This window comes from Notothenia rossii, assembly GCF_949606895.1.
Source record: "Notothenia rossii genome assembly, chromosome: 9".
In the NCBI taxonomy this organism is placed as follows: domain Eukaryota; kingdom Metazoa; phylum Chordata; class Actinopteri; order Perciformes; family Nototheniidae; genus Notothenia; species Notothenia rossii.
Window position 1 is genome coordinate 53,510,985 of NC_136907.1, and position 13,662 is coordinate 53,524,646.

The window sequence follows — 13,662 nt, forward strand, 5'->3', positions numbered from 1 at the left end:
CAATAACTTTGTATTGGATAGAGACAGTCAATGCAGAAGAACATTACTAAATCCAATTACATTCATAATATTTGAGGGATTTTTATACTTACATTTTGAGAAAACTTTTGAATACATTGTGTTTGTAAAAAAAAGAAGTTAATGCAATGTGTAAAAATGAATCTCTTAACTAAACTCTGATGGTCGATTTCATGGAATATTCATGAATACTGTAAAAGCCCGCTAATTTTTAAATGGGTAATAAAACACATCAAACACAAGTTAATGTTGAAAACGGCAATGCGTCTTTAAACACCTTTTTCATCAATGACAACAAAAGTTGTGACAACATTTGACCAGATGATGGAGAAAAAGTAATTGAATTGGAACAACATTGATAAACTAATTTTGTAAAGTTTTTACTGCTTGTTGGTGAAATGGCAAACATGATTTGAATATTATGTCTGAATACATTTTGCAAACCAAAGCTCTAAACTTGCTTTTAGAATTTGGACTCACTAAGTGGAGAAAATTGCAAAATTGTAGCATGTTCCTTTAAGAGTGGGCAGGCAGCCTGAACGTTTACCAGAGATATAAGAGAATTAAAGAGCTCTCACTTCGCTTCTGTTTCCTGCTGCAAATAACATCATAAAGAGTGGTGGACAAATTGAAGACCACAGTCTAAGATGAAATAAGAAGAAACATACACACAGAAAAAAAACGGCACAACAAATCAAAGGTTTAATAAATAGGGGAAATAATGCAATCCTATTTTAATGTAGATTGTCATAACATGTATATGTTCTTATAATGAAAGATTTCAAAAAGGATGCTTTTTAAGCAAGTGGAAATGTAAAGTATTAACTCTTGCAATAAAGTATAGAAAACAAAGACGGAAACAGATATTCATCACATTCAGCTATGCCCAGCTGTTTCTATCAGAAAATATAACAACTAACTAAAACAAGTGAACAAAAAAGAGTCGGGTTGTTTTCACGTATTGGAGTGATGCATCTTCAGATAAACAAACTATCTTTGTGTTGTACAAAGACAGCACAGAACCGACGCCAGCGCTCAAACTCAGTTTGTTTTCGGAAAGGGCTGACAGTTATACCATTCAACAAGGATTGCTGCAAATATTATTTTGTCTCTTTTGCGCAATTTAAAGCGTTACAAATGTCAGAACTTGTAAACTTGTAGCCTGTTTGTTGGAGTAGCAGAGCACACCGGAACAGCAGGCGACAGCAAGTGACAGTCGCTGAGATTGACAGGTAGGCACACTCACTGGAAATTCGTATGTAGCACATATAACTACACTTGTATTAATAATATACGTTTTAACGCGTTGGTTTTGCGATTTATAACTAATACAGAAGATGCTCATTCCTGGCCACTTGTCGGAGTCGTCTATTTTTTTACCCAGCAAGCTAGCAGGTTGCTGAATTTGTTTTGGTGAGCGGGTAAAGTTCTCAAAAATCTCCTTTTTGGACAAAATGTCGCGAGAAAACGTGAGATGATAACATGGTTGACATTGTGCTAACTGACTGCACTGTTAAAATAATATAAAACTCAAAAATATTTGATTTCTATATGTATAATGATTGAATTACTGATATGCAGTGGTGAAAGAAGTACTCAAATTGTATACTTTAATTCAAGTATCAACACCCAATTGTAAAAATACTCTGCTGTTATAAGTAGTCCTGCAATCCAAATCTTACTTTTCTTTTATTGATTCAGTTCAAATGTATTCACAATACGTTTATTCAAAACAGAGTTGAATTTCTCATTCATTCAAGCAAATGTGTTGGCACTTGTGCAAACATATATACCCTATAAAGTGTGAGTAGGTACAATATGTAACTGAAAAAGTCATGATGTCATTTTGTGGCACATTTTTGGGTTAATGTAGGTGACTAATCATGCATCATTATTCAAAATTATAATTTTTTAGAGTTTCTTCTATCAAAGGATCTGTACCAACACATTTGTTTTGTTAAGTGAGTAGTAGACACGTTTTAGGCTAGGATTCCTCTGCAGCCCGACATTACTTCACTCAAAATGATATAACACTGGGCAAAAACATTGGGTGTGATGACTGCTTTGGTGAAAAAGCATCTATGCTTTTTTGGCTTTTTATTTAGCTAGCATTGACACTTACACAATATCTTGATTCAAAGCTTGAACATGTTTGGTGGAGTGAAAAAGTCATGTAGCTACTAACCTGTTAGGATTTCTCTGTTCAAACAGAAACTTAACAGTGTTGTTACAAAAAATGAACATCAAAAAAAATTGTTTTCCTTCGATAATTACAACGTGTATAATCTCTATAAAGAATTAAAGGGAATCGCAAAGACTACAATTAAGTCTTACAATTAGTTCAGAATGATTTCCCTCACGAGAAATCTTGTAGGTCCGGAGGAAATGAAATTAGTAGAATAGGATTAGATTACATTTTTCTAACACTTGAATATAAACCAGTGTATTTTATATTCTAAAACTTTGTGACGTTGCATTATACAAACATTATCATCCAAGGAATCTGATCGCCAAGGATGCATTTAATACCTTTAATTAAAGAAATGTGTTACATTTTTAAGAAGTACAAAATATGCAGTTTAGCCTCATAGGGGCTTCTCTTGTTTCCACTTCCTGTGCGTTATCTCTCTTTGTCTCTTCCTCTCGCTTCCTCACACCCACACACACACCTGACACACCTGGTGTCAGATATAAGGCCTGAGGGTGGCAGAACCAAACTTTCTGCCTACACACCCACACACAGGCAGACACACCCTCAACCTTTTAGAGAAGTTACAACAATAAGGAGGTATCAGTTGCTGTCAATATTGTATCTTTATGTTGGACAATGCTATCATTCTCTTTATCTCTGCCACACACACACGTTACATCATGTACACTTTGCCAACTATAACAACTTTCGTTATCTGAAGATCTATGATTAATGCTCATAGTTTTATCCTTAGCATTATGTAAGCCATTTGCAGATAACTGATTTTTTATTGGTGCAATTCACTTTAATGGCTGCAGTGTTTGACTATAAAACCAGTTTGACCCACTGTCACCCGACAGGGTAAAGTACAGTAGCTTGTTGATAATGCAAATCAGGTAGTCGTCACTACCCCGCACACCAATTTGTGTGATTTGTTTAAATGAATGTATACAAATGTCCTGAATTCAGCTCAAAGCAGTCAGTCAATGACAATCAGTGATGATTATTACTAGGGCTGTGCATCTTCACTGGTCTCACGATTCGATTACGATCATCCTGTCAACGATTCGATATCACGATGCATCACGATTCATACCAGTGTTTCCCCTAGGTTTACTGCTTTCGGGGGGGGTGCTGCCTGAGCGGGGGGGGGGGGGGGGGGGGGGGGGGATACATTGGGATATATTTTTTTTTTGAATCCTCTGGAGCAGAGAAAGGAGCTGTGGATTATTGTTATTAATTAATGCATCAGTGTTTCTTAGGGTCAAAAACACTACAACTCACAACTTAAAATGAAAGCGTATAGTTTATTTAGTCAAAGAGCACATGTTCAATGTGAAAAGTGACAGATATAGATTAGTTGCAATTTGGTGCTATGTATATATTAAAAAAAAAAAAGATTATAATTATTATTTTTTTAAACACCTTGAATTTCAGGGGGAGCGCGGGGCTCAGTTGGCGGGGCGCAGCGCCCCTCCAAGACAATGGTAGGGAAAACATTGCATACCATACCTCAATTTTCTATATTACTGCACATGGCTTCTTTTTCATCAATGAAAACATGCAGTAAATATATATGAACTCTCTTTTTATTATTTAGAAAGTGCTTCAGAAATCAATAACATAAATGTCTTATAGGGGTGTAACGGTTCACAAACATTTCGGTTCAATATGTACCTCGGTTTTTAGGTCACGGTTCAGTTCGGTACGTTTCCGGTACAGCAGAAAAAATTATCACAAAACATAAAATATTTTTTCTTTTCTTTTTTATGTGAATAATGTATTCACTCAAATAAATACAAAATAAAATAAAATAAACATTAAGGTGCAGCATTTCGATAAACTGAAATAATCTGTATTTGAACTTTACTGTACTAGCACTCACAAAACATAAACTATTAGTTTTGGTTTTTTAATTATTATTAAACTGTGAATATTCACTCAAATAAATACGAAATATAATAAAATAAAAATTAAGGTGCAGCATTTCGATGAACTGAAATAATCTGTATTTGAACTTTACTGTACTAGTACCTAAGCAGCCAGTTTGACATTATGACTTGCTTGTCATTGTATTTTCATGTTTTTTTAAAGAAAAATGAACTTCTCCACATTGCTTGCCGAAAGGGCAGATCTGCTGGCACTAACAATGTCTCCTGCTGTGGAGAAGACCCTCTCGCTAGGGACAGAGGTAGCAGATAGAGCCAGGTAGCGCTTTGCTAACATGGCAACATAAGGATATTTGGCATTTGTGATAGCTTTGGCTCGGTCTGAACCAGGGCCGGACTGGGACAATAAGTCAGGCCGGGAATTATACACCCAGCCAGGACACTACCAGTTTTCTTTTGTGCCATTTTCCTGGATTTACTTGTCAATATTTACAGCGTTGCTGCACATAGTGTTGATAGCCCTAAACTTTAATTCTACTACCCCATAATAAACATTATGGACATGGGTTACTATTTTTTTTTTTTTTGCTATATCTATTTAGGAACCTATCCATGTGAACATATTTTAAGTGGAGGTGGACCTGAAATCCTCTAGGGGGGTTGGGGGCATGCACCCCCGGTAATATTTTTTTATTTAAATGTTGGACTTAAATGCATCAATCTGGTGCATTTTGAGGGGGAAACAAAGAGATTACACCCATATGAAACAGAACTGTATACATTTAAATAATCATACAATCATTAGAACATGGCCATAACCAATAACACACCATATCCAATATGAAAAAACATTGAAACTTGTTTATTTATTTGTTTTTGGTTCATTTATAGTTGTGAGTGTGTCTGGGCACCTGAACCAGCCTCATCCGTCTCCCCCCTCTCCCCCCCTGCTCCTCTTTGAGGCAGCAGCAAAGACTAGTTTTAGCTCAACAAGTTTTTAAAGTGTATATCACCTTTTTTCACATAGTTAACATTTAAAAAAAATTATTATTCATGCATATTTTATTAATCACTCCCCCTTCAAATGGAAATATGTGTTTAGATAAATGGTGACCAAACCGTTTGAGACCCACTGAGAACTTAGACTAAGTTAACTATCTAAACACTCAGAGTCCTTTACCTCACCTGAGCTGTAGTTATCAGTCTCTCAGTCTGACAGGAGAGGACTCTCCTCCAACTTGTTGACAGCTCTTTATAGCCATTAGCGCCAACCAGATGCTAACAACAACAATACAACTAACCGGTGCGCACGCTTTCTCTCTCGCTCGCTCGCGCCACACATACACACACCCTCCCGAGCTTGAATGACACAAGGAGACCAATCGAGGGCATTAGTGTATGATCTGTATGAAAGTGGCCATGTCGGCAGGCCACATCATGTAGACAGCCAGTCACCCTCTGTGAGGCAGAGTCAGACCCACAACGCGTTGCGTTCAGAATACATACATCAAAAAAAAAAATCCTCAGGCCACTTAACAGGCCAGGCCACCGGGAAACCTCCGGGTCCTCCCGATGGCCAGTCCGGGCCTGGTCTGAACTTTTTGCGAGTGGTGGAGGCTTAAATGCTACTGGGAGTTGAGTTTGCACTTCAGTCTTTTTTCTTTTGGTACCGGTGATATTCACGTTCGGGTGATGCTTTTTCAAATGAGTGTGCAAGTTTGATGTATTGCCAGCCGCGTAACCAATTTTAGTTGAACAATGACGACAAACAGCGTTGGTTCGGTCCACCTGTCTTTGTCCGTCATCCTTGTACGTAACTGCGAAACCAAAATGTTCCCAAAATGGAGACTTCAATGATGCTGTAGGATTTTCGAGCTCAACTTTATCTGCATTCGCCATTTCAACAGTTCCTCAAATTACTAACTAAATTTGAACGCATCCCTGTGACCAGCTCTCATAGTATGCCTCTCGTCCAATGAAATGACTTGCTCGCTCTATGACGCGTTGAACCCAATGTGAGCAAATTACTCTGAATGCTGCGACGCAGCACTGGTGATTACTTCCAAAAAGTTATTCATGTTCTCAATTTTTTACGTTTAATGTTATATTCGTTCGGTACACTTCGGTACACACGTGTACCGAACCGAAGGGCCCGTACCGAATAATTTCGGTACGGGTACGTGTACCGTTACACCCCTAATGTCTTGACATTAATTTATAAACCAAAATAAATCAACTGTATAACTCTAGCATATACAGTATCTGTGTGTGAAATTGTTCCATCCTCAAAAACAAAAAAACTAATACTTGTGCAGTCTAGCTGCAGCTTCTAGCAACGGTCTTCTGTTAAAAAAAGGACACTGAAGGTCCTGAATGTGGCATCACACACATGACTTGAGTCTGAGGTCTGAACACAGCTGACAACAGGAGTATCAACAGGAGTATTTACAACAGCATATCAAAACAAAAATACTGCATGTGGTACATGTTCATTGTGGGTGCACACTTATTCTCTGTTTTACTGTTACATAAATCCCATGATTGTAGGAGATTAAGTTAGCTTCATCATATCTCAATCAGTGATTAAGTGAATAATAAAGTTTCTATCAGGTTACTCAGCCTGTCACTCTATTTTTAGTGAGGGGGGGGGGTTTGGAGGAATGGAGAGGACACGGTGATCGCGGAAGCTTTTTTCCTCCTGCCTTCACAAACTTTAACATGGGCGGCGCCAGAGATTTTCTGTTGGGGTTGCTGTGGGGTAGCTTGCCGCTTCATAGAGGTTGCTCAAACATGTGGGGTTTCGCATTAATGTAGCTATGGGCTACAGTGAAATGTTCTACTGCAAAACTCCCCACACGCGCATACAGCTACACCCGCGACTGTTAATGGAGGCTCGATAATCAGCTCTCGGCATATAGGAAGGATAAAGTGCTATTTTTTATAAGTGGGGGGCGGACCAGCCTCCTAGGGGGGTCCGGGGGCATGCTCCCCTGGGAAGATTTGTTTTTAAATTATTGAAGTTAAAAGCATCAATCTGGTGCACTTTGAGAGCAACATTAAGAGATCTATGGATACATCTCTCAACACCCAGATGAAACAGAACTGTAAGCAGATTTACTTTTTCTTTATGGATATTTTAATAATCACTCCCCCTTTAAACTGTATTCTTATTTTACTGTCATATAGTATTTCATACCTGTTTTTAATGTATTCTCTTATTGTTTTATAGCCTAACTATAATGATTATATGAAGGTATGCCTCGGAAATACTTGTTTACATAAATGGTGATCAAACAGTTTTGAGACTCACTGAGATAACTTAGACTAAACTTAACTATCTAAACACCAGGGTTTCCCACACATAGACTATACTTGGCCGCCCAGGTCTATTAACGGCCGACCAAGTATATTTCACGATCCATTTATTTATTTTTTTAAATCCCATAAACAGGTTCCTAAATACATTTACAATTTTTTTTTTAAATAGTAACCCATATCCATATTTTTATTTGTGGGTAGTAGATTTAAACTATAGGGCTATCACTATGGGCCCTGCCTTTACCTGTTCGCTCTGCCATCGCATGAAGGGTCTGCTGACAAGCGACCAACAGAAAGGTTAATGTTAATGTTGTTGCACATCACCTGTTTGGTGTCGCTGTGCTGCTGTCACGTCTGTTCCCTGATCTCTGCGTCACAGACCGATTTGATATTAAAGTAACAGAAATAAAAACGTTATTTTAAAGCCGCGGCCGGAAAATCAGGAAGCAACGTTAAGCTATAATCGATTATGTTCTTTCACTGCATCGATGCAGAATCGTCCACGTCCACGATGCATCGTAGAAACGATTAATTTCAACACCCCTAATTATTACTGGTTTCAGTTTGATACAATCATTATGACACTACAGTTTAAGGGAAAACTCACCTATTTGTATGTATTTTAAATCAGTGTTGATGGTAAATATTAGTATAACTTAGCTCATTTTACAACTTTTAGGATTTAAATAAGGGGCTATTCAAGTGTACTTGCTTGTTATTTTTGGAAAATGACTTGGAATTCAACTTTTAGCGCATTTGACACCTTTTAGGACCTAATGATTCACACAAGGGGTATTAAAGCGTTCGAGCTGGCTAGTTGATTCATACAAAAAAAAAAGTATTGGCTGATTTACAGACTTCTCTTTCCCAATGTGAGTTAATGTACAAAAATGTTTGGGCCCAAATGTCGTCAGACTGACAAGGAAGTTGTAGTACCACTGTTTGGCCACTACAAAACATTTTCTTCAGTGCACACCCAGATCAGTTCCGGGCTGGGTTGGCTTAGCTCCCATCCTAGGACCCCATGCTTGTTGCGTTTGGTCTGGCTTGTACGGCTGGTCGAAAGAAGCAGTGTGACGTTATCTTCTCAAGATCTGCCAAGCTTAATTCAATTTCCACGCTTCCTTTTAAAAGACAACGTGTTAAAACTAAAACTTAGCAATGTTGATTTAAAATACTTGTTTCCTCCTCATTTGATTGGACTTAGGTTCTCCAAAAAAGAAAAAAGAAAGAATAAAAGGATTTTTTAAATATCTATTTCCTTTAGTGTTTTGTGCATTGTCTCAACTGAGCCAATAGGTCTGCTGACAAACCAAGATGTCTGGTTTGGGTTTGAAATACTCGTTGTTGCATTTTACAATGTGTATCAATAGATTCCTGCTCCTACATTGAACTCTGGCTGGGATTTGGGCTATAACTACTCCCAGTTCTCCCATGCTGTAGCTTGTAAATGTCTCACTAAGACCACAGTATGTTTGAAGTGGATACAATCCAGTTTTCAATCTCTTTCTTTGACTGAATATGATACACTGTTGGTCTGTAGTGAGTACTCACATAAATACACATCATGGCAGTGATGGATAGTAGAGAGCTCTGTGGAATGAGCGGATTGTTGAGAAAACCAAATGTTGTGTCTCCCAGCTTCCTGTAAATCCTTTATATCGCTCAGACCACATGTTAAAGCATCTTTGAGTAAAACGTTACAATTCCAACTCTTAAGATGCTTTTTTTCAAAATTGTACTGGAACAGGCCACGTAACATACATCTTTTATAAAAGTTAATGGTTTGCTATTGTATTATTTTACAATTTATTCTTTTTCTTTTGCTGTTCTAAAGTCAGAAGCCGGCCCTGATCTAATTACTCGCAGGATGTTCCATTAGTGACCAACTAGTAGGATGAGGCTGACAGTCATATGACATAATGCTGTTAAACACATTGACTGTCATGCTCTCCTCACTAAAAAATGGATTTAGTGACGGACGGACATTTGCGTGACTGATACCGATTTTAAGATTACAAAAAAATAACAACAGTTAAATAGATTGCTAGTTTGGGTAATTTGAGGTAGCACACTCGTTCAGCATCAGATAGAGTAAGCTGTAGTATATTTTGTTAATATTAAATCATTTCATAATTCAAATCAGTTACATTTATTTGATTCCCCAAACATTCAAGTACAGCCAATAAGCCGAGATTTGGGATTTGGACACCCCAATAACCTAATGTAATCTAATGATTTAAAATAGAGCGCAAGATATCTTTATAACCAAGTACCCTTAACTAATCTAACTAAATGGTCCGAGAACATTCATTTAATCAGTCTAAACATTGGTTGGAAATCGGTAAAATATATTAAACAAAAAGACACATTATAAGGAAAGATGATGGTACAAATTAAATGCATTTCCAGGTAAATTAATCAAGATGTCTCGAGTGATTTAGTGTAAGCAAATAAAAACAAATAAAGCAATTTTCCCATACCATAACTGTGGACTGCTGCAAACCACACAACAGCTGTTACATTTAAGTATTTGTTTTTACCCTTCTAAAGGATGTGTTTTCCTTGTTTTACTTGTATTTTAGGGATGACGTCACACAGTTTGTTGATGACCAACAGGCATTGGGAAAGATATTCACAGTTTCAGGAGGAGGAAGCTGTGAAAAAGAGACTGCATCAATCTCCGACCACATATAGAGTGAAAATGATTAGAAGGAGCTGAATTCTAAGCCATAACTCCTGTGTCATTGTAAGGCTGTGCTTCCTCCTCATGTCAACACATGGTGGGATAATTATAATTCCTTTGAAAGTGAAAGAAAGAAGATACTTCTGTCTTGTTAAAATGCAGATATTTAAAGCTGTTCTCATCAAAAGTATAAATACTGGCCCGAGGCAGTCGGATAACGGTTGATTGGACATGATGCAATATGGATTGAGAGGAAGCTGTCTGTTAATACTGGCATGATGCCCAGCGAGCAGTTAGAAACACAGACGCTGTGCCAACTCCCCAACAGGATGTCACAGTGTTTCAACACCTTCCGGCCGGAGGAGAACTCTTCATCAACTCCAAGTCAATAATTAAGAATGTCAGTGTGGGGTGATGGTGTAAGCGTGCCAACGAGCAGAATGTGAACTATTACATTTAAAGACATTAAGCCATTTGACTCATTTTAGATTAAAAAAACATGGTCTCTATTAGGGCTGCACGATTTGGGCAAATAATCTAATTGCGATTTTTCTGACAGATATTGCGATTTGCGATATTTGTTTTTAAGCGACCCAACGGAGGTTTATTGTAAAATGCGGCCATATCACCGGCTAGGAAGGTCGCATAAACATGCCCCTTTCTCTAGCACCCCCGCAGACGGAGCTACGAGTGAAAGAACTAAACTTACATGAAACTTCCGTTGGGTTGCTTTAAAGTCAAGCTTCAGTTTAAGATTCACCCTGTAATAGATGTACAACATGTGATGGAGCATTACTAACCTGACTCTAGGAAAGCTCCATTGGAAGCCATTTGGAAAGGGCAGGCACTTTCAAAAATACTTGGCAGGTGATTGGATCAATCTGTCTATCACCTATTATCATGGGCCACTTCTGATTGGTTAACAATGGCTGGTACATGTGGAGCACAGCACTTCTGATTGGTGTGGATGACTGACACACAAGAAGAACATCTTGTAAAAAATTGATAATCGCATTATTTCGATTTAAAATCGATTAATCGTTCAGCCCTAGTCTTGTACATTAATCTCATTCTTGATAAAGAGGATGTTGTATCCGATTTTACCATTAGCTTGTATTGCTTACTCATCTGTGCCAAAAACATTTAAAAAACAATCATTGAGCCACACTGTTGACATGTTCCTTCGTTATGATTATCACGAGGAAGGTAGTTTATTTTATGGATATCTCGTATACACTGTCTTTGGCCGTAAACACTCACCGGAGGACCACACCTGTATAAATCTGTGGCTAAAAATAGTTCTAAACAAATGCACTATTTACTCATGTTTATATTACATTTGATAGAAAAACAACAGCTTCCTTATGTTCAAGAAATGGGTATCTCTTACCAGAAGTGGGATAGAGATGTTTACACTGTGTATTTTTGGGGTTTGTTGACAGTAGGAAAAAATACTATGAAGGTAAGTTATTTTCTGCCAGTCCGATATAGTTACAACTAGGGATGCACCGAATATTCGGCCACCGAAAATTATCGGCCGAAAATGGTTAAAAAGGCCCTTTCGGCTTTCACCGAATGTCAGAGAACAGGGTTACGTTGATCATACTCCGCATATTTGTCCGGGTGTTTTGATTTCAAGTGGTGGAGTAATCCCGAAGTGGTGAAAGTCTTTGCAGTTCCACCCCCTCGACAAATGTCAGCTGAACACGTTTTACAAATCGCAATCCGCGCCTCTCTCTCTGATATTTTTAAATATCTCCCAGCGGCAGACATGTTGGCTGTGAGCCAGCCGCGAGCATGGTCGGTTATGGCTAGAAAGGATCCGTCTAGTGTAAATATGACGTCACGTTCTCGTTGTAACTCTCGTTGTAATCGGAGCGGCTCGGAAACACACCTACAGCAGTAACATGCAACATAGGCCTACACATTAATGCAGAAGCAATATTAATAGAGAAACATCAGACATAATAGTGAAACACTGAAAGGGAACATTTTATTGCACCAGGAGCTATCTTGGGACTTTTACTGCGACAACGTTGACTTGCCTGTGAATAAAAAATAAACCATAGTGTTGGTGATCTACAGTGTTGTCATTCTTCTTTGAACAGCAAGACCGCTAACACCCTATTTCAACAATCACACTCCCTGTCATTGACATAATCAATAGATAGTTACCATAATTTGCTGTGGCCCACTGATGTTAACGGTCGTAACTGAAAGGCTGCCTGCCAAACGTAAACATTCAGCCACGTGACTTGTAAACTCTCGCGAGAGTTTTACACGAGACGGATCCTTTCCAGCCATAACCAGCATGGTTGCGCGCCGTGCTTGTCGCCGCGTTTTGATTACGTCATCACAACAACACGTTAGGTTACCAAACTTATAGGTGCATTTGTTGTTGTTGAAGGCCTGGCTGTTACAGTCTTTATTTACACTATTTTATTGTAGGCCTACTGGCCTAGATGTTTATGTAGTTTTAAAGCACCTTGGCTTTGTTCTGAATGCACTTTTGTTGTAGTTATCCTACAGAGAAAAGAAAATGCACTTGACTTGGAATTAATGTACTGTATGCATTCAAAAGTGCTGAATAAATGTTTTATGGACCCATAATAGTGATTATTATTTAAGTTTTGCCATAATCATGTCTTTTTCCATAATCAGGTAGCTGAACAACATTGGTAAAAAAATATACATTATATATATATATTTCTATATATATATATATTTCTATATATATATATATATATATATATATATATATATATATATATATTTCTATATCTATATATTTCTATTAATCATTTTCGGCTTTTTGGCATTCGGTTTTCGGCCAACTGTTTCATATTTTCGGTATCGGTTTTGGCCAAGAATTTCCCATTCGGTGCACCCCTAGTTACAACAAACTAATAAAGTTGATTCCCCCTTCATTCATCATACCATAAATGAACCACTGTAATGGTAGACGTGTGCGACTGAAAGTAAGTTAAAGGTGGGGTAGGTAATTTTGGAGAAACCAGCTCGAGTAACACACACGAACGCGCACATGACCAATGAGGGCACGAGATAAGTTTGTGCACAGATGGAAGGCTGACAGGCAGGTAGGCCATCCAGTTATTTTAGCCGGGCTGGCTAAAATTATTGGTTGTGCTTTTTACAGTACTACGGCTTCCACAGATGACATTTTCTATGGATTTTTTGTCAAAGCACTTAAGATATTTATTGCTATCGGGATGTTAAGAGCATTCCATGGAATATAACAAAAAGTGTATCTCGAGCCGGTTTCTCAAACTTACCTACCCCACCTTTTACGATGTTACATTGTGATTTATTCTCCTTTTCCTTCCATTATGTTACTCACACATACTATAGACTACATCTGTGGGTGTGAGACATGGAGCAAAAGAGAGAAATGTGCTGTCTGCCCTGTTGTAGAGAGAAGATTATGTTTCCCTCCTCTCACTTTTCATAGTGTCTCGTCTTCCTCTGCTTTGTCCTCAGAGACAGTAGGCCTGGCCCCTGTTAGTTCATCTCTTTTTACCGTAGACACAATCGTTATGAAA

General features: G+C 38.1%; 1 protein-coding gene across 4 annotated transcripts in view; it reads left to right on the forward strand.

Annotated features, from left to right (window-relative positions):
• The first annotated feature begins 1,028 nt into the window (after positions 1-1,028).
• Positions 1,029-13,662, forward strand: part of tnk2b (tyrosine kinase, non-receptor, 2b) — an 88,628-nt gene continuing 75,994 nt past the window's right edge. For all 4 annotated transcript variants that reach the window (XM_079648491.1, XM_079648494.1, XM_079648496.1 and 1 more), the window contains exon 1: positions 1,029-1,250. The gene's annotated coding sequence lies outside the window, so the exon portion shown is untranslated. The remainder of the gene's footprint in view (positions 1,251-13,662) is intronic.